The sequence below is a fragment of the Engystomops pustulosus genome, unplaced genomic scaffold, assembly GCF_040894005.1.
Source record: "Engystomops pustulosus unplaced genomic scaffold, aEngPut4.maternal MAT_SCAFFOLD_331, whole genome shotgun sequence".
NCBI lineage: Eukaryota > Metazoa > Chordata > Amphibia > Anura > Leptodactylidae > Engystomops > Engystomops pustulosus.
In genome coordinates, this window is record NW_027285210.1 from 21,733 (window position 1) to 40,000 (window position 18,268).

An 18,268-nucleotide genomic window follows, 5' to 3' on the forward strand; every position below is an offset into this window, starting at 1 on the left:
AGAGGAACATGAAATGCCCCTTCCCGCGGGACCCGAAGGACCACTCTGTCCGAGCAGGCTTCCAGGACCACGGCACGCAAGAGCGACTCAGTCCCGCTGGCATTACGGATCTGACTTAGTGCAAAAACCTGGCAGAGTCGACCAAAACTCCCCTTCTCTGACCGGTATTTTTGTTGCTTTTCTCTGCCGCCGAAGGTGCACTACGGGTCGGATCGCCCAAAATTTTTACCGGTCGTTTTGGTCTGCGGTTCTTCCGAGAGGTGCCCGCCTGACAGTTCTTTTTCAGCAGCCTCCGAAAGGCCATCCAGCGGGCAAGCCAGGGGTTGGCAGCCGCCGGCGGTGAGCCTTCCCCGGCCGGGGCAGACAGCTCCGACCGCATAATTTTTTCGACTTTCGCCGAGGCCAAAACCCCTTGCACTTTTAAAGCCTGCCCGCAGCGCCGTCTCCTGTCAGACGTCCCCGCTGCCTGCGGTGGTCCTCGCCCGGCAGAGAGAAGCCGGAGTCGCCCTCTCTCCGGTTCTTTTTCACCATTCCGGAGCTCTTAAATCTGCCATACTCCGAGTGACCGAGGACGCTTCCAGGAGGGCGGCAGCGAGAGGCAGAGTGCAACTGGTCGGGAAGCCGGTTCTCCCACACTTTGAAAATTTTTCGCTTGTGCTGGTGGGATGGAGAGAGAGCGTGGCTTATGCGCCCTCTGCCCCGCGGTACGCCCTTGGCTAGCCTTACGCCGGTGGTTCGCCAGGCCACCGGCACCTTGTACGGCGGGGACGGCGTTGCTTATGCGCCCGTCATCCCACCTACTCGCCCCGGCTAGCCTTTTACCCGGAGGGCGCCACGCTCCGGGTAGCAGTGAGCGGCACGAGCCCAGTCATACCATGCCGCTCACCTCGCACCTTTTCCGGCCTCCGCCGCGGAGACCTCCCGCTAGGACATGCGGGGGGCGATCTTGACCAAAATCTACAAAGTCCCCGATGGTTAAGGACGTAGACTGTTGAGCGGGACCTACACACTCTTGCAGCCGAAGGGGCTCGCCATTTCCCGCAGAAAATGGACCACCTCCCGCAGAGGAACATGAAATGCCCCTTCCCGCGGGACCCGAAGGACCACTCTGTCCGAGCAGGCTTCCAGGACCACGGCACGCAAGAGCGACTCAGTCCCGCTGGCATTACGGATCTGACTTAGTGCAAAAACCTGGCAGAGTCGACCAAAACTCCCCTTCTCTGACCGGTATTTTTGTTGCTTTTCTCTGCCGCCGAAGGTGCACTACGGGTCGGATCGCCCAAAATTTTTACCGGTCGTTTTGGTCTGCGGTTCTTCCGAGAGGTGCCCGCCTGACAGTTCTTTTTCAGCAGCCTCCGAAAGGCCATCCAGCGGGCAAGCCAGGGGTTGGCAGCCGCCGGCGGTGAGCCTTCCCCGGCCGGGGCAGACAGCTCCGACCGCATAATTTTTTCGACTTTCGCCGAGGCCAAAACCCCATGCACTTTTAAAGCCTGCCCGCAGCGCCGTCTCCTGTCAGACGTCCCCGCCGCCTGCGGTGGTCCTCGCCCGGCAGAGAGAAGCCGGAGTCGCCCTCTCTCCGGTTCTTTTTCACCATTCCGGAGCTCTTAAATCTGCCATACTCCGAGTGACCGAGGACGCTTCCAGGAGGGCGGCAGCGAGAGGCAGAGTGCAACCGGTCGGGAAGCCGGTTCTCCCACACTTTGAAAATTTTTCGCTTGTGCTGGTGGGATGGAGAGAGAGCGTGGCTTATGCGCCCTCTGCCCCGCGGTACGCCCTTGGCTAGCCTTACGCCGGTGGTTCGCCAGGCCACCGGCACCTTGTACGGCGGGGACGGCGTTGCTTATGCGCCCGTCATCCCACCTACTCGCCCCGGCTAGCCTTTTACCCGGAGGGCGCCACGCTCCGGGTAGCAGTGAGCGGCACGAGCCCAGTCATACCATGCCGCTCACCTCGCACCTTTTCCGGCCTCCGCCGCGGAGACCTCACGCTCTGTTCTGCGGAGAGCGATTTTGGGCAAAATCTACAAAGTCCCCGATGGTTAAGGACGTAGACTGTTCAGCGGGACCTACACACTCTTGTAGCCGAAGGGGCTCGCCATTTCCCGCAGAAAATGGATCACCTCCCGCAGAGGAACATGAAATGCCCCTTCCCGCGGGACCCGCAGGACCGCTCTGTCCGAGCAGGCCTCCAGGACCACGGCACGCAAAAGCGACTCAGTCCCGCTGGCATTACGGATCTGACTTAGTGCAAAAACCTGGCAGAGTCGACCAAAACTCCCCTTCTCTGACCGGTATTTTTGTTGCTTTTCTCTGCCGCCGAAGGTGCACTACGGGTCGGATCGCCCAAAATTTTTACCGGTCGTTTTGGTCTGCGGTTCTTCCGAGAGGTGCCCGCCTGACAGTTCTTTTTCAGAAGCCTCCGAAAGGGCATCCAGCGGGCAAGCCAGGGGTTGGCAGCCGCCGGCGGTGAGCCTTCCCCGGCCGGGGCAGACAGCTCCGACCGCATAATTTTTTCGACTTTTGCCGAGGCCAAAACCCCATGCACTTTTAAAGCCTGCCCGCAGCGCCGTCTCCTGTCAGACGTCCCCGCCGCCTGCGGTGGTCCTCGCCCGGCAGAGAGAAGCCGGAGTCGCCCTCTCTCCGGTTCTTTTTCACCATTCCGGAGCTCTTAAATCTGCCGTACTCCGAGTGACCGAGGACGCTTCCAGGAGGGCGGCAGCGAGAGGCAGAGTGCCACCGGTCGGGAAGCCGGTTCTCCCACACTTTGAAAATATTTCGCTTGTGCTGGTGGGATGGAGAGAGAGCGTGGCTTATGCGCCCTCTGCCCCGCGGTCCGCCCTGGCTAGCCTTACGCCGGTGGTTCGCCAGGCCACCGGCACCTTGTACGGCGGGGACGGCGTTGCTTATGCGCCCGTCATCCCACCTACTCGCCCCGGCTAGCCTTTTACCCGGAGGGCGCCACGCTCCGGGTAGCAGTGAGCGGCACGAGCCCAGTCATACCATGCCGCTCACCTCGCACCTTTTCCGGCCTCCGCCGCGGAGACCTCACGCTCTGTTCTGCGGAGAGCGATTTTGGGCAAAATCTACAAAGTCCCCGATGGTTAAGGACGTAGACTGTTGAGCGGGACCTACACACTCTTGTAGCCGAAGGGGCTCGCCATTTCCCGCAGAAAATGGATCACCTCCCGCAGAGGAACATGAAATGCCCCTTCCCGCGGGACCCGAAGGACCGCTCTGTCCGAGCAGGCCTCCAGGACCACGGCACGCAAAAGCGACTCAGTCCCGCTGGCATTACGGATCTGACTTAGTGCAAAAACCTGGCAGAGTCGACCAAAACTCCCCTTCTCTGACCGGTATTTTTGCTGCTTTTCTCTGCCGCCGAAGGTGCACTACGTGTCGGATCGCCCAAAATTTTTACCGGTCGTTTTGGTCTGCGGTTCTTCCGAGAGGTGCCCGCCTGACAGTTCTTTTTCAGCAGCCTCCGAAAGGGCATCCAGCGGGCAAGCCAGGGGTTGGCAGCCGCCGGCGGTGAGCCTTCCCCGGCCGGGGCAGACAGCTCCGACCGCATAATTTTTTCGAACTTCTCCGAGGTCAAAATCCCAGGCACTCCGACGGAAGGTCCGCCGCGCGTCTCCCGTCTGACGTCCCCGCCGCTCGCGGTGGTCCTCGCCCGGCAGGGAGCTGCCGGATTCGCCCTCTTACCGGTTCTTTTTCACCTTTCCGGAGCTCTGATATCTGCCGCACACACAGTGACCGAGGACGCTTCCAGGAGGGCGGCAGCGAGAGGCAGAGTGCCACCGGGCGGGTCCTCGGTTCTCCCACACTTAGAAAATTTTTGCGCTTGTGCTGGTGCGAGGACGTAGGTCTTTCGACCGGGGCAAGCCTGGAGGGCGGTAGCCGGGATTGGCGCCCTATTCCCGGCTAGCTCTCGGAGGCTTCACCCGGTTGGAGGTTGGAGCTCCGACTTCCATGGGCATGTTCCTCACCGGGACCTACGACCAAGTGTGGCCGAGGGACAGTGACACATTCCCGGGTAGCCTGAGTGGCTGCTCCCGCTGAGCTACTTCCATGGGCACTATTCCTCCCCGGGACTTGCCGCCAAGTCTTGGCCGGGGGACAGTGACACATTCCCGGGTAGCCTGAGTGGCTGCTCCCGCTGAGCTACTTCCATGGGCACTATTCCTCCCCGGGACTTGCCGCCAAGTCTTGGCCGGGGGACAGTGACACATTCCCGGGTAGCCTGAGTGGCTGCTCCCGCTGAGCTCTCACTTCCATGGGCATGTTCCTCACCGGGACATACTACCAAGTGTGGCCGGGTTTCGAGCTCCAAACTCGGCTTGCACTTGGTCGCTTGGGGGGTCCCCTCCGCTCCGGGAAGGGCGCCCTCCAGCGGGCAGACGAGGGTACTTCTAGTCTGCCCGAGCTCCATGGGGCCCCTCTCGCCCCTAGGCTCCCCGCCCAGGGTTCCAGGGTCCCGGATACAGCCACCCTGTCGAGTTCGGTATAGGGTACCGGGCCTGGCTGGAATCACGCCGGGATCGGTGAGACCTCCTCGGCCGCGGCTCAGCCTCCAAACTCCCTTTCGCGGTTCTCTTCCCTTCAACTTCCATGGGCATGTTCCACACCGGGACCTCCGACCAAGTGTGGCCGGGGAACAGTCGCCCATGCCCGGGTAGCCTCAGCAAGTGCTCCCGCTGAGGTCAACTTGGAGGTTGGAGCTCCGACTTCCATGGGCACTGTTCCTCCCCGGGACCTGCCGCCAAGTCTGGCCGGGGGACAGTGACACATTCCCGGGTAGCTTGAGCGGCTTCTCCCGCTGAACTCTTACTTCCATGGGCATGTTCCTCATCAGGAACCAACGACCAAGTGTGGCCCAGGGACAGTGACACATTCCCGGGTAGCCTCAGCAGCTGCTCCCGCTGAGCTACTTCCATGGGCACTATTCCTCCCCGGGACTTGCCGCCAAGTCTTGGCCGGGGGACAGTGACACATTGCCGGGTAGCCTGAGTGGCTGCTCCCGCTGAGCTCTTACTTCCATGGGCATGTTCCTCACCGGGACCAACTACCAAGTGTGGCCGGGTTTCGAGCTCCAAACTCGGCTTGCACTTGGTCGCTTGGGGGGTCCCCTCCGCTCCGGGAAGGGCGCCCTCCAGCGGGCAGACGAGGGTACTTCTAGTCTGCCCGAGCTCCATGGGGCCCCTCTCGCCCCTAGGCTCCCCGCCCAGGGTTCCAGGGTCCCGGATACAGCCACCCTGTCGAGTTCGGTATAGGGTACCGGGCCTGGCTGGAATCACGCCGGGATCGGTGAGACCTCCTCGGCCGCGGCTCAGCCTCCAGACTCCCTTTCGCGGTTCTCTTCCCTTCAACTTCCATGGGCATGTTCCACACCGGGACCTCCGACCAAGTGTGGCCGGGGAACAGTCGCCCATGCCCGGGTAGCCTCAGCAAGTGCTCCCGCTGAGGTCAACTTGGAGGTTGGAGCTCCGACTTCCATGGGCACTGTTCCTCCCCGGGACCTGCCGCCAAGTCTGGCCGGGGGACAGTGACACATTCCCGGGTAGCTTGAGCGGCTTCTCCCGCTGAACTCTTACTTCCATGGGCATGTTCCTCATCAGGAACCAACGACCAAGTGTGGCCCAGGGACAGTGACACATTCCCGGGTAGCCTCAGCAGCTGCTCCCGCTGAGCTACTTCCATGAGCACTATTCCTCCCCGGGACCTGCCGCCAAGTCTGGCCGGGGGACAGTGACACATTCCCGGGTAGCCTCAGCAGCTGCTCCCGCTGAGCTACTTCCATGGGCACTATTCCTCCCCGGGACTTGCCGCCAAGTCTTGGCCGGGGGACAGTGACACATTGCCGGGTAGCCTGAGTGGCTGCTCCCGCTGAGCTCTTACTTCCATGGGCATGTTCCTCACCGGGACCAACTACCAAGTGTGGCCGGGTTTCGAGCTCCAAACTCGGCTTGCACTTGGTCGCTTGGGGGGTCCCCTCCGCTCCGGGAAGGGCGCCCTCCAGCGGGCAGACGAGGGTACTTCTAGTCTGCCCGAGCTCCATGGGGCCCCTCTCGCCCCTAGGCTCCCCGCCCAGGGTTCCAGGGTCCCGGATACAGCCACCCTGTCGAGTTCGGTATAGGGTACCGGGCCTGGCTGGAATCACGCCGGGATCGGTGAGACCTCCTCGGCCGCGGCTCAGCCTCCAAACTCCCTTTCGCGGTTCTCTTCCCTTCAACTTCCATGGGCATGTTCCACACCGGGACCTCCGACCAAGTGTGGCCGGGGAACAGTCGCCCATGCCCGGGTAGCCTCAGCAAGTGCTCCCGCTGAGGTCAACTTGGAGGTTGGAGCTCCGACTTCCATGGGCACTGTTCCTCCCCGGGACCTGCCGCCAAGTCTGGCCGGGGGACAGTGACACATTCCCGGGTAGCTTGAGCGGCTTCTCCCGCTGAACTCTTACTTCCATGGGCATGTTCCTCATCAGGAACCAACGACCAAGTGTGGCCCAGGGACAGTGACACATTCCCGGGTAGCCTCAGCAGCTGCTCCCGCTGAGCTACTTCCATGAGCACTATTCCTCCCCGGGACCTGCCGCCAAGTCTGGCCGGGGGACAGTGACACATTCCCGGGTAGCCTCAGCAGCTGCTCCCGCTGAGCTACTTCCATGGGAACTATTCCTCCCCGGGACTTGCCGCCAAGTCTTGGCCGGGGGACAGTGACACATTCCCGGGTAGCCTGAGTGGCTGCTCCCGCTGAGCTCTTACTTCCATGGGCATGTTCCTCACCGGGACATACTACCAAGTGTGGCCGGGTTTCGAGCTCCAAACTCGGCTTGCACTTGGTCGCTTGGGGGGTCCCCTCCGCTCCGGGAAGGGCGCCCTCCAGCGGGCAGACGAGGGTACTTCTAGTCTGCCCGAGCTCCATGGGGCCCCTCTCGCCCCTAGGCTCCCCGCCCAGGGTTCCAGGGTCCCGGATACAGCCACCCTGTCGAGTTCGGTATAGGGTACCGGGCCTGGCTGGAATCACGCCGGGATCGGTGAGACCTCCTCGGCCGCGGCTCAGCCTCCAGACTCCCTTTCGCGGTTCTCTTCCCTTCAACTTCCATGGGCATGTTCCACACCGGGACCTCCGACCAAGTGTGGCCGGGGAACAGTCGCCCATGCCCGGGTAGCCTCAGCAAGTGCTCCCGCTGAGGTCAACTTGGAGGTTGGAGCTCCGACTTCCATGGGCACTGTTCCTCCCCGGGACCTGCCGCCAAGTCTGGCCGGGGGACAGTGACACATTCCCGGGTAGCTTGAGCGGCTTCTCCCGCTGAACTCTTACTTCCATGGGCATGTTCCTCATCAGGAACCAACGACCAAGTGTGGCCCAGGGACAGTGACACATTCCCGGGTAGCCTCAGCAGCTGCTCCCGCTGAGCTACTTCCATGAGCACTATTCCTCCCCGGGACCTGCCGCCAAGTCTGGCCGGGGGACAGTGACACATTCCCGGGTAGCCTCAGCAGCTGCTCCCGCTGAGCTACTTCCATGGGCACTATTCCTCCCCGGGACTTGCCGCCAAGTCTTGGCCGGGGGACAGTGACACATTGCCGGGTAGCCTGAGTGGCTGCTCCCGCTGAGCTCTTACTTCCATGGGCATGTTCCTCACCGGGACCAACTACCAAGTGTGGCCGGGTTTCGAGCTCCAAACTCGGCTTGCACTTGGTCGCTTGGGGGGTCCCCTCCGCTCCGGGAAGGGCGCCCTCCAGCGGGCAGACGAGGGTACTTCTAGTCTGCCCGAGCTCCATGGGGCCCCTCTCGCCCCTAGGCTCCCCGCCCAGGGTTCCAGGGTCCCGGATACAGCCACCCTGTCGAGTTCGGTATAGGGTACCGGGCCTGGCTGGAATCACGCCGGGATCGGTGAGACCTCCTCGGCCGCGGCTCAGCCTCCAAACTCCCTTTCGCGGTTCTCTTCCCTTCAACTTCCATGGGCATGTTCCACACCGGGACCTCCGACCAAGTGTGGCCGGGGAACAGTCACCCATGCCCGGGTAGCCTCAGCGGCTGCTCCCGCTGAGGTCAACTTGGAGGTTGGAGCTCCGACTTCCATGGGCACTATTCCTCCCCGGGACCTGCCGCCAAGTCTGGCCGGGGGACAGTGACACATTCCCGGGTAGCCTGAGCGGCTGCTCCCGCTGCACTCTTTAGTGCCATGGGCATGTTCCTCATCAGGAATCAACGACCAAGTGTGGCCGAGGGACAGTGACACATTCCCGGGTAGCCTGAGTGGCTGCTCCCGCTGAGCTACTTCCATGAGCACTATTCCTCCCCGGGACCTGCCGCCAAGTCTGGCCGGGGGACAGTGACACATTCCCGGGTAGCCTGAGTGGCTGCTCCCGCTGAGCTACTTCCATGAGCACTATTCCTCCCCGGGACCTGCCGCCAAGTCTTGGCCGGGGGACAGTGACACATTCCCGGGTAGCCTGAGTGGCTGCTCCCGCTGAGCTCTTACTTCCATGGGCATGTTCCTCACCGGGACATACTACCAAGTGTGGCCGAGTTTCGAGCTCCAAACTCGGCTTGCACTTGGTCGCTTGGGGGGTCCCCTCCGCTCCGGGAAGGGCGCCCTCCAGCGGGCAGACGAGGGTACTTCTAGTCTGCCCGAGCTCCATGGGGCCCCTCTCGCCCCTAGGCTCCCGGCCCAGGGTTCCAGGGTCGCGGATCCAGCCACCATGCGGAGTTCGGTTTGGGTACCGGGCCTGGCAGAAATCACGCCGGGATCGGTGAGCCCTCCTCGGCCGCGGCTTCGCGCAAAAACTCCCTTTCGCGGTTCTCTTCACTTCAACTTCCATGGACACGTTCCACACTTGGACCTACGACCAAGTGTGCCCGGGGAACAGTAACCCATGCCCGGGCAGCCTCAGCAAGTGCTCCCGCTGAGGTCAATTTGGAGGTTTGAGCTCCGACTTCCATGGCCATGTTCCTCACCGGGACCTACGACCAAGCGTGGCCGGGTTTCGAGCTCCAAACTCGGCTTGCACTTTGTGGCCAAGGGGGTCCCCTCCGCTCCGGGAAGGGCGCCCTCCAGCGGGCAGACGAGGTTACTTCTAGTCTGCCCGAGCTCCATGGGGCATTATTCCTCCCCGGGACTTGCCGCCAAGTCTGGCCGGGGGACAGTGACACTTGGCCGGGTAGGCGAAGTGGCTTCTCCCGCTGACTTGCCCCTTTGGAAGTAGGAGCTCTTACTTCCATGGGCATTATACCTCTCGAAGACTTAGAGCCAAGTGAGCTCCTACTTCCATGGGCATTATTCCTCCCCGGGACTTGCCGCCAAGTCTGGCCGGGGGACAGTGACACTTGGCCGGGTAGGCGAAGTGGCTTCTCCCGCTGACTTGCCCCTTTGGAAGTAGGAGCTCCTACTTCCATGGGCATTATTCCTCCCCGGGACTTGCCGCCAAGTCTGGCCGGGGGACAGTGACACTTGGCCGGGTAGGCGAAGTGGCTTCTCCCGCTGACTTGCCCCTTTGGAAGTAGGAGCTCCTACTTCCATGGGCATTATTCCTCCCCGGGACTTGCCGCCAAGTCTGGCCGGGGGACAGTGACACTTGGCCGGGTAGGCGAAGTGGCTTCTCCCGCTGACTTGCCCCTTTGGAAGTAGGAGCTCCTACTTCCATGGGCATTATTCCTCCCCGGGACTTGCCGCCAAGTCTGGCCGGGGGACAGTGACACTTGGCCGGGTAGGCGAAGTGGCTTCTCCCGCTGACTTGCCCCTTTGGAAGGAGGAGCTCCTACTTCCATGGGCATTATTCCTCCCCGGGACTTGCCGCCAAGTCTGGCCGGGGGACAGTGACACTTGGCCGGGTAGGCGAAGTGGCTTCTCCCGCTGACTTGCCCCTTTGGAAGTAGGAGCTCCTACTTCCATGGGCATTATTCCTCCCCGGGACTTGCCGCCAAGTCTGGCCGGGGGACAGTGACACTTGGCCGGGTAGGCGAAGTGGCTTCTCCCGCTGACTTGCCCCTTTGGAAGTAGGAGCTCTTACTTCCATGGGCATTATACCTCTCGAAGACTTAGAGCCAAGTGAGCTCCTACTTCCATGGGCATTATTCCTCCCCGGGACTTGCCGCCAAGTCTGGCCGGGGGACAGTGACACTTGGCCGGGTAGGCGAAGTGGCTTCTCCCGCTGACTTGCCCCTTTGGAAGGAGGAGCTCCTACTTCCATGGGCATTATTCCTCCCCGGGACTTGCCGCCAAGTCTGGCCGGGGGACAGTGACACTTGGCCGGGTAGGCGAAGTGGCTTCTCCCGCTGACTTGCCCCTTTGGAAGTAGGAGCTCCTACTTCCATGGGCATTATTCCTCCCCGGGACTTGCCGCCAAGTCTGGCCGGGGGACAGTGACACTTGGCCGGGTAGGCGAAGTGGCTTCTCCCGCTGACTTGCCCCTTTGGAAGTAGGAGCTCTTACTTCCATGGGCATTATACCTCTCGAAGACTTAGAGCCAAGTGAGCTCCTACTTCCATGGGCATTATTCCTCCCCGGGACCTACTGCCAAGTGTGGCCGGGGAACAGTGACTCTTGGCCGGATAGAACTAGTGGCTTCTCCCGCTGACTTGCCCCTTTGGAAGTAGGAGCTCCTACTTCCATGGGCATTATTCCTCCCCGGGACCTACTGCCAAGTGTGGCCGGGGAACAGTGACATGTGGCCGGATAGGCCAAGTGGCTTCTCCCGCTGACTTGCCCCTTTGGAAGTAGGAGCTCCTACTTCCATGGGCATTATTCCTCCCCGGGACCTACTGCCAAGTGTGGCCGGGGAACAGTGACTCTTGGCCGGTTAGGCCAAGTGGCTTCTCCCGCTGACTTGCCCCTTTGGGTGTAGGAGCTCCTACTTCCATGGGCATTATTCCTCCCCGGGACCTACTGCCAAGTGTGGCCGGGGAACAGTGACTCTTGGCCGGATAGGCCAAGTGGCTTCTCCCGCTGACTTGCCCCTTTGGAAGTAGGAGCTCCTACTTCCATGGGCATTATTCCTCCCCGGGACCTACTGCCAAGTGTGGCCGGGGAACAGTGACTCTTGGCCGGTTAGGCCAAGTGGCTTCTCCCGCTGACTTGCCCCTTTGGAAGTAGGAGCTCCTACTTCCATGGGCATTATTCCTCCCCGGGACCTACTGCCAAGTGTGGCCGGGGAACAGTGACTCTTGGCCGGATAGGCCAAGTGGCTTCTCCCGCTGACTTGCCCCTTTGGAAGTAGGAGCTCCTACTTCCATGGGCATTATTCCTCCCCGGGACCTCCTGCCAAGTGTGGCCGGGGAACAGTGACTCTTGGCCGGATAGGCCAAGTGGCTTCTCCCGCTGACTTGCCCCTTTGGAAGTAGGAGCTCCTACTTCCATGGGCATTATTCCTCCCCGGGACTTGCCGCCAAGTCTGGCCGGGGGACAGTGACACTTGGCCGGGTAGGCGAAGTGGCTTCTCCCGCTGACTTGCCCCTTTGGAAGTAGGAGCTCTTACTTCCATGGGCATTATACCTCTCGAAGACTTAGAGCCAAGTGAGCTCCTACTTCCATGGGCATTATTCCTCCCCGGGACTTGCCGCCAAGTCTGGCCGGGGGACAGTGACACTTGGCCGGGTAGGCGAAGTGGCTTCTCCCGCTGACTTGCCCCTTCGGAAGTAGGAGCTCCTACTTCCATGGGCATTATTCCTCCCCGGGACTTGCCGCCAAGTCTGGCCGGGGGACAGTGACACTTGGCCGGGTAGGCGAAGTGGCTTCTCCCGCTGACTTGCCCCTTTGGAAGTAGGAGCTCTTACTTCCATGGGCATTATACCTCTCGAAGACTTAGAGCCAAGTGAGCTCCTACTTCCATGGGCATTATTCCTCCCCGGGACTTGCCGCCAAGTCTGGCCGGGGGACAGTGACACTTGGCCGGGTAGGCGAAGTGGCTTCTCCCGCTGACTTGCCCCTTTGGAAGTAGGAGCTCCTACTTCCATGGGCATTATTCCTCCCCGGGACCTACTGCCAAGTGTGGCCGGGGGACAGTGACTCTTGGCCGGATAGGCCAAGTGGCTTCTCCCGCTGACTTGCCCCTTTGGAAGTAGGAGCTCCTACTTCCATGGGCATTATTCCTCCCCGGGACCTACTGCCAAGTGTGGCCGGGGAACAGTGACTCTTGGCCGGGTAGGCCAAGTGGCTTCTCCCGCTGACTTGCCCCTTTGGAAGTAGGAGCTCCTACTTCCATGGGCATTATTCCTCCCCGGGACCTACTGCCAAGTGTGGCCGGGGAACAGTGACTCTTGGCCGGATAGGCCAAGTGGCTTCTCCCGCTGACTTGCCCCTTTGGAAGTAGGAGCTCTTACTTCCATGGGCATTATTCCTCCCCGGGACCTACTGCCAAGTGTGGCCGGGGAACAGTGACTCTTGGCCGGATAGGCCAAGTGGCTTCTCCCGCTGACTTGCCCCTTTGGAAGTAGGAGCTCTTACTTCCATGGTCATTATTCCTCCCCGGGACCTACTGCCAAGTGTAGCCGGGGAACAGTGACTCTTTGCCGGATAGGCCAAGTGGCTTCTCCCGCTGACTTGCCCCTTTGGAAGTAGGAGCTCTTACTTCCATGGGCATTATTCCTCCCCGGGACCTACTGCCAAGTGTGGCCGGGGAACAGTGACTCTTGGCCGCATAGGCCAAGTGGCTTCTCCCGCTGACTTGCCCCTTTGGAAGTAGGAGCTCTTACTTCCATGGTCATTATTCCTCCCCGGGACCTACTGCCAAGTGTAGCCGGGGAACAGTGACTCTTGGCCGGATAGGCCAAGTGGCTTCTCCCGCTGACTTGCCCCTTTGGAAGTAGGAGCTCTTACTTCCATGGGCATTATTCCTCCCCGGGACCTACTGCCAAGTGTGGCCGGGGAACAGTGACTCTTGGCCGCATAGGCCAAGTGGCTTCTCCCGCTGACTTGCCCCTTTGGAAGTAGGAGCTCTTACTTCCATGGTCATTATTCCTCCCCGGGACCTACTGCCAAGTGTAGCCGGGGAACAGTGACTCTTGGCCGGATAGGCCAAGTGGCTTCTCCCGCTGACTTGCCCCTATGGAAGTAGGAGCTCTTACTTCCATGGGCATTATTCCTCCCCGGGACCTACTGCCAAGTGTGGCCGGGGAACAGTGACTCTTGGCCGGATAGGCCAAGTGGCTTCTCCCGCTGACTTGCCCCTTTGGAAGTAGGAGCTCTTACTTCCATGGTCATTATTCCTCCCCGGGACCTACTGCCAAGTGTGGCCGGGGAACAGTGACTCTTGGCCGGATAGGCCAAGTGGCTTCTCCCGCTGACTTGCCCCTTTGGAAGTAGGAGCTCCTACTTCCATGGGCATTATTCCTCCCCGGGACCTACTGCCAAGTGTGGCCGGGGAACAGTGACTCTTGCCTGGGTAGGCCAAGTGGCTTCTCCCGCTGACTTGCCCCTTTGGAAGTAGGAGCTCCTACTTCCATGGGCATTATTCCTCCCCGGGACCTACTGCCAAGTGTGGCCGGGGAACAGTGACTCTTGGCCGGATAGAACTAGTGGCTTCTTCCGCTGACTTGCCCCTTTGGAAGTAGGAGCTCCTACTTCCATGGGCATTATTCCTCCCCGGGACCTACAGCCAAGCTTGGCCGGGGGACAGTGACATGTGGCCGGATAGGCCAAGTGGCTTCTCCCGCTGACTTGCCCCTTTGGAAGTAGGAGCTCCTACTTCCATGGGCATTATTCCTCCCCGGGACCTACTGCCAAGTGTGGCCGGGGAACAGTGACTCTTGGCCGGATAGGCCAAGTGGCTTCTCCCGCTGACTTGCCCCTTTGGAAGTAGGAGCTCCTACTTCCATGGGCATTATTCCTCCCCGGGACCTATTGCCAAGTGTGGCCGGGGAACAGTGACTCTTGGCCGGATAGGCCAAGTGGCTTCTCCCGCTGACTTGCCCCTTTGGAAGTAGGAGCTCTTACTTCCATGGGCATTATTCCTCCCCGGGACCTACTGCCAAGTGTGGCCGGGGAACAGTGACTCTTGGCCGGATAGGCCAAGTGGCTTCTCCCGCTGACTTGCCCCTTTGGAGGTAGGAGCTCCTACTTCCATGGGCATTATTCCTCCCCGGGACCTACTGCCAAGTGTGGCCGGGGAACAGTGACTCTTGGCCGGGTAGGCCAAGTGGCTTCTCCCGCTGACTTGCCCCTTTGGAGGTAGGAGCTCCTACTTCCATGGGCATTATTCCTCCCCGGGACCTACTGCCAAGAGTGGCCGGGGAACAGTGACTCTTGGCCGGATAGGCCAAGTGGCTTCTCCCGCTGACTTGCCCCTTTGGAGGTAGTAGCTCCTACTTCCATGGGCATTATTCCTCCCCGGGACCTACTGCCAAGTGTGGCCGGGGAACAGTGACTCTTGGCCGTGTAGGCCAAGTGGCTTCTCCCGCTGACTTGCCCCTTTGGAAGTAGGAGCTCCTACTTCCATGGGCACTATTCCTCTCCGGGACCTACTGCCAAGTGTGGCCGGGGAACAGTGACTCTTGGCCGGATAGGCCAAGTGGCTTCTCCCGCTGACTTGCCCCTTTGGAAGTAGGAGCTCTTACTCCCATGGGCAGTATACCTCTCGGGGACTTAGAGCCAAGTGTCTTCACCCTTTGGAGGTGGTAGCTCCTACTTCCATGGGCATTATTCCTCCCCGGGACCTACTGCCAAGTGTGGCCGGGGAACAGTGACTCTTGGCCGGATAGAACTAGTGGCTTCTCCCGCTGACTTGCCCCTTTGGAAGTAGGAGCTCCTACTTCCATGGGCATTATTCCTCCCCGGGACCTATTGCCAAGTGTGGCCGGGGAACAGTGACTCTTGGCCGGATAGGCCAAGTGGCTTCTCCCGCTGACTTGCCCCTTTGGAAGTAGGAGCTCCTACTTCCATGGGCATTATTCCTCCCCGGGACCTACTGCCAAGTAAGGCCGGGGAACAGTGACTCTTGGCCGGATAGAACTAGTGGCTTCTTCCGCTGACTTGCCCCTTTGGAAGTAGGAGCTCCTACTTCCATGGGCATTATTCCTCCCCGGGACCTACAGCCAAGTGTGGCCGGGGGACAGTGACATGTGGCCGGATAGGCCAAGTGGCTTCTCCCGCTGACTTGCCCCTTTGGAAGTAGGAGCTCCTACTTCCATGGGCATTATTCCTCCTTGGGACCTACTGCCAAGTGTGGCCGGGGAACAGTGACTCTTGGCCGGGTAGGCCAAGTGGCTTCTCCCGCTGACTTGCCCCTTTGGAAGTAGGAGCTCCTACTTCCATGGGCATTATTCCTCCCCGGGACCTACTGCCAAGTGTGGCCGGGGAACAGTGACTCTTGGCCGGGTAGGCCAAGTGGCTTCTCCCGCTGACTTGCCCCTTTGGAAGTAGGAGCTCTTACTCCCATGGGCAGTATACCTCTCGGGGACTTAGAGCCAAGTGTCTTCACCCTTTGGAGGTAGTAGCTCCTACTTCCATGGGCATTATTCCTCCCCGGGACCTACTGCCAAGTGTAGCCGGGGAACAGTGACTCTTGGCCGGATAGAACTAGTGGCTTCTCCCGCTGACTTGCCCCTTTGGAAGTAGGAGCTCCTACTTCCATGGGCATTATTCCTCCCCGGGACCTATTGCCAAGTGTGGCCGGGGAACAGTGACTCTTGGCCGGATAGGCCAAGTGGCTTCTCCCGCTGACTTGCCCCTTTGGAAGTAGGAGCTCCTACTTCCATGGGCATTATTCCTCCCCGGGACCTACTGCCAAGTAAGGCCGGGGAACAGTGACTCTTGGCCGGATAGAACTAGTGGCTTCTTCCGCTGACTTGCCCCTTTGGAAGTAGGAGCTCCTACTTCCATGGGCATTATTCCTCCCCGGGACCTACAGCCAAGTGTGGCCGGGGGACAGTGACATGTGGTTGGATAGGCCAAGTGGCTTCTCCCGCTGACTTGCCCCTTTGGAAGTAGGAGCTCCTACTTCCATGGGCATTATTCCTCCCCGGGACCTACTGCCAAGTGTGGCCGGGGAACAGTGACTCTTGGCCGCGTAGGCCAAGTGGCTTCTCCCGCTGACTTGCCCCTTTGGAAGTAGGAGCTCCTACTTCCATGGGCATTATTCCTCCCCGGGACCTACTGCCAAGTGTGGCCGGGGAACAGTGACTCTTGGCCGGGTAGGCCAAGTGGCTTCTCCCGCTGACTTGCCCCTTTGGAAGTAGGAGCTCTTACTCCCATGGGCAGTATACCTCTCGGGGACTTAGAGCCAAGTGTCTTCACCCTTTGGAGGTAGTAGCTCCTACTTCCATGGGCATTATTCCTCCCCGGGACCTACTGCCAAGTGTAGCCGGGGAACAGTGACTCTTGGCCGGATAGAACTAGTGGCTTCTCCCGCTGACTTGCCCCTTTGGAAGTAGGAGCTCCTACTTCCATGGGCATTATTCCTCCCCGGGACCTACTGCCAAGAGTGGCCGGGGAACAGTGACTCTTGGCCGGATAGGCCAAGTGGCTTCTCCCGCTGACTTGCCCCTTTGGAAGTAGGAGCTCCTACTTCCATGGGCATTATTCCTCCCCGGGACCTACTGCCAAGTAAGGCCGGGGAACAGTGACTCTTGGCCGGATAGAACTAGTGGCTTCTTCCGCTGACTTGCCCCTTTGGAAGTAGGAGCTCCTACTTCCATGGGCATTATTCCTCCCCGGGACCTACAGCCAAGCTTGGCCGGGGGACAGTGACATGTGGCCGGATAGGCCAAGTGGCTTCTCCCGCTGACTTGCCCCTTTGGAGGTAGGAGCTCTTACTTCCATGGGCATTATTCCTCTCCGGGACCTACAGCCAAGTGTGGCCGGGGAACAGTGAAACTTGGCCGAATAGGCCAAGTGGCTGCTCCCGCTGACTTGCCCCTTTGGAAGTAGGAGCTCCTACTTCCATGGGCATTATTCCTCCCCGGGACCTATAGCCAAGTGTGGCCGGGGGACGGTGACATGTGGCCGGATAGGCCGAGCGGCTTCTCCCGCTGACGTCATCGCTTTGGAAGTAGGAGCTCCTACTTCCATGGGCTTGTTCCTCCCCGGGACTTGCCGCCAAGTCTGGCCGGGGGACAGTGACATGTGGCCGGATAGGCCAACTGGCTGCTCCCGCTGAGCCCCTACTTCCATGGGCTTGTTCGTCCCCCGGGACTTGCCGCCAAGTCTGGCCGGGGAACAGTGACATGCCGCCGGATACGGCCGAGCGGCTGCTCCCGCTGACGTCATCGCTTTGGAAGTAGGAGCTCCTACTTCCATGGGCTTGTTCCTCCCCGGGACTTGCCGCCAAGTCTGGCCGGGGGACAGTGACATGTGGCCGGATAGGCCAACTGGCTGCTCCCGCTGAGCCCCTACTTCCATGGGCTTGTTCGTCCCCGGGACTTGCCGCCAAGTCTGGCCGGGGAACAGTGACATGCCGCCGGATACGGCCGAGCGGCTGCTCCCGCTGACGTCATCACTTTGGAAGTCGGAGCTCCTACTTCCATGGGCTTGTTCCTCCCCGGGACTTGCCGCCAAGTCTGGCCGGGGGACAGTGACATGTGGCCGGATAGGCCAACTGGCTGCTCCCGCTGAGCCCCTACTTCCATGGGCTTGTTCGTCCCCGGGACTTGCCGCCAAGTCTGGCCGGGGAACAGTGACATGCCGCCGGATACGGCCGAGCGGCTGCTCCCGCTGACGTCATCACTTTGGAAGTCGGAGCTCCTACTTCCATGGGCTTGTTCCTCCCCGGGACTTGCCGCCAAGTCTGGCCGGGGGACAGTGACATGTGGCCGGATAGGCCAACTGGCTGCTCCCGCTGAGCCCCTACTTCCATGGGCTTGTTCGTCCCCGGGACTTGCCGCCAAGTCTGGCCGGGGAACAGTGACATGCCGCCGGATACGGCCGAGCGGCTGCTCCCGCTGACGTCATCACTTTGGAAGTCGGAGCTCCTACTTCCATGGGCTTGTTCCTCCCCGGGACTTGCCGCCAAGTCTGGCCGGGGGACAGTGACATGTGGCCGGATAGGCCAACTGGCTGCTCCCGCTGAGCCCCTACTTCCATGGGCTTGTTCGTCCCCGGGACTTGCCGCCAAGTCTGGCCGGGGAACAGTGACATGCCGCCGGATACGGCCGAGCGGCTGCTCCCGCTGACGTCATCACTTCGGAAGTCCATGCACGGGGCAAGGCTCGCACTCCAGGCGAGAACCAGCTCTGCGGGGCCGGCGGCGCGTGCTTGGCTGAACCCCCGTGACCAACGGGGGCTAGACGTCGGAGGCATGCCCGCAGAGGTGCACCCCTCGCCGGCCACACTCTCT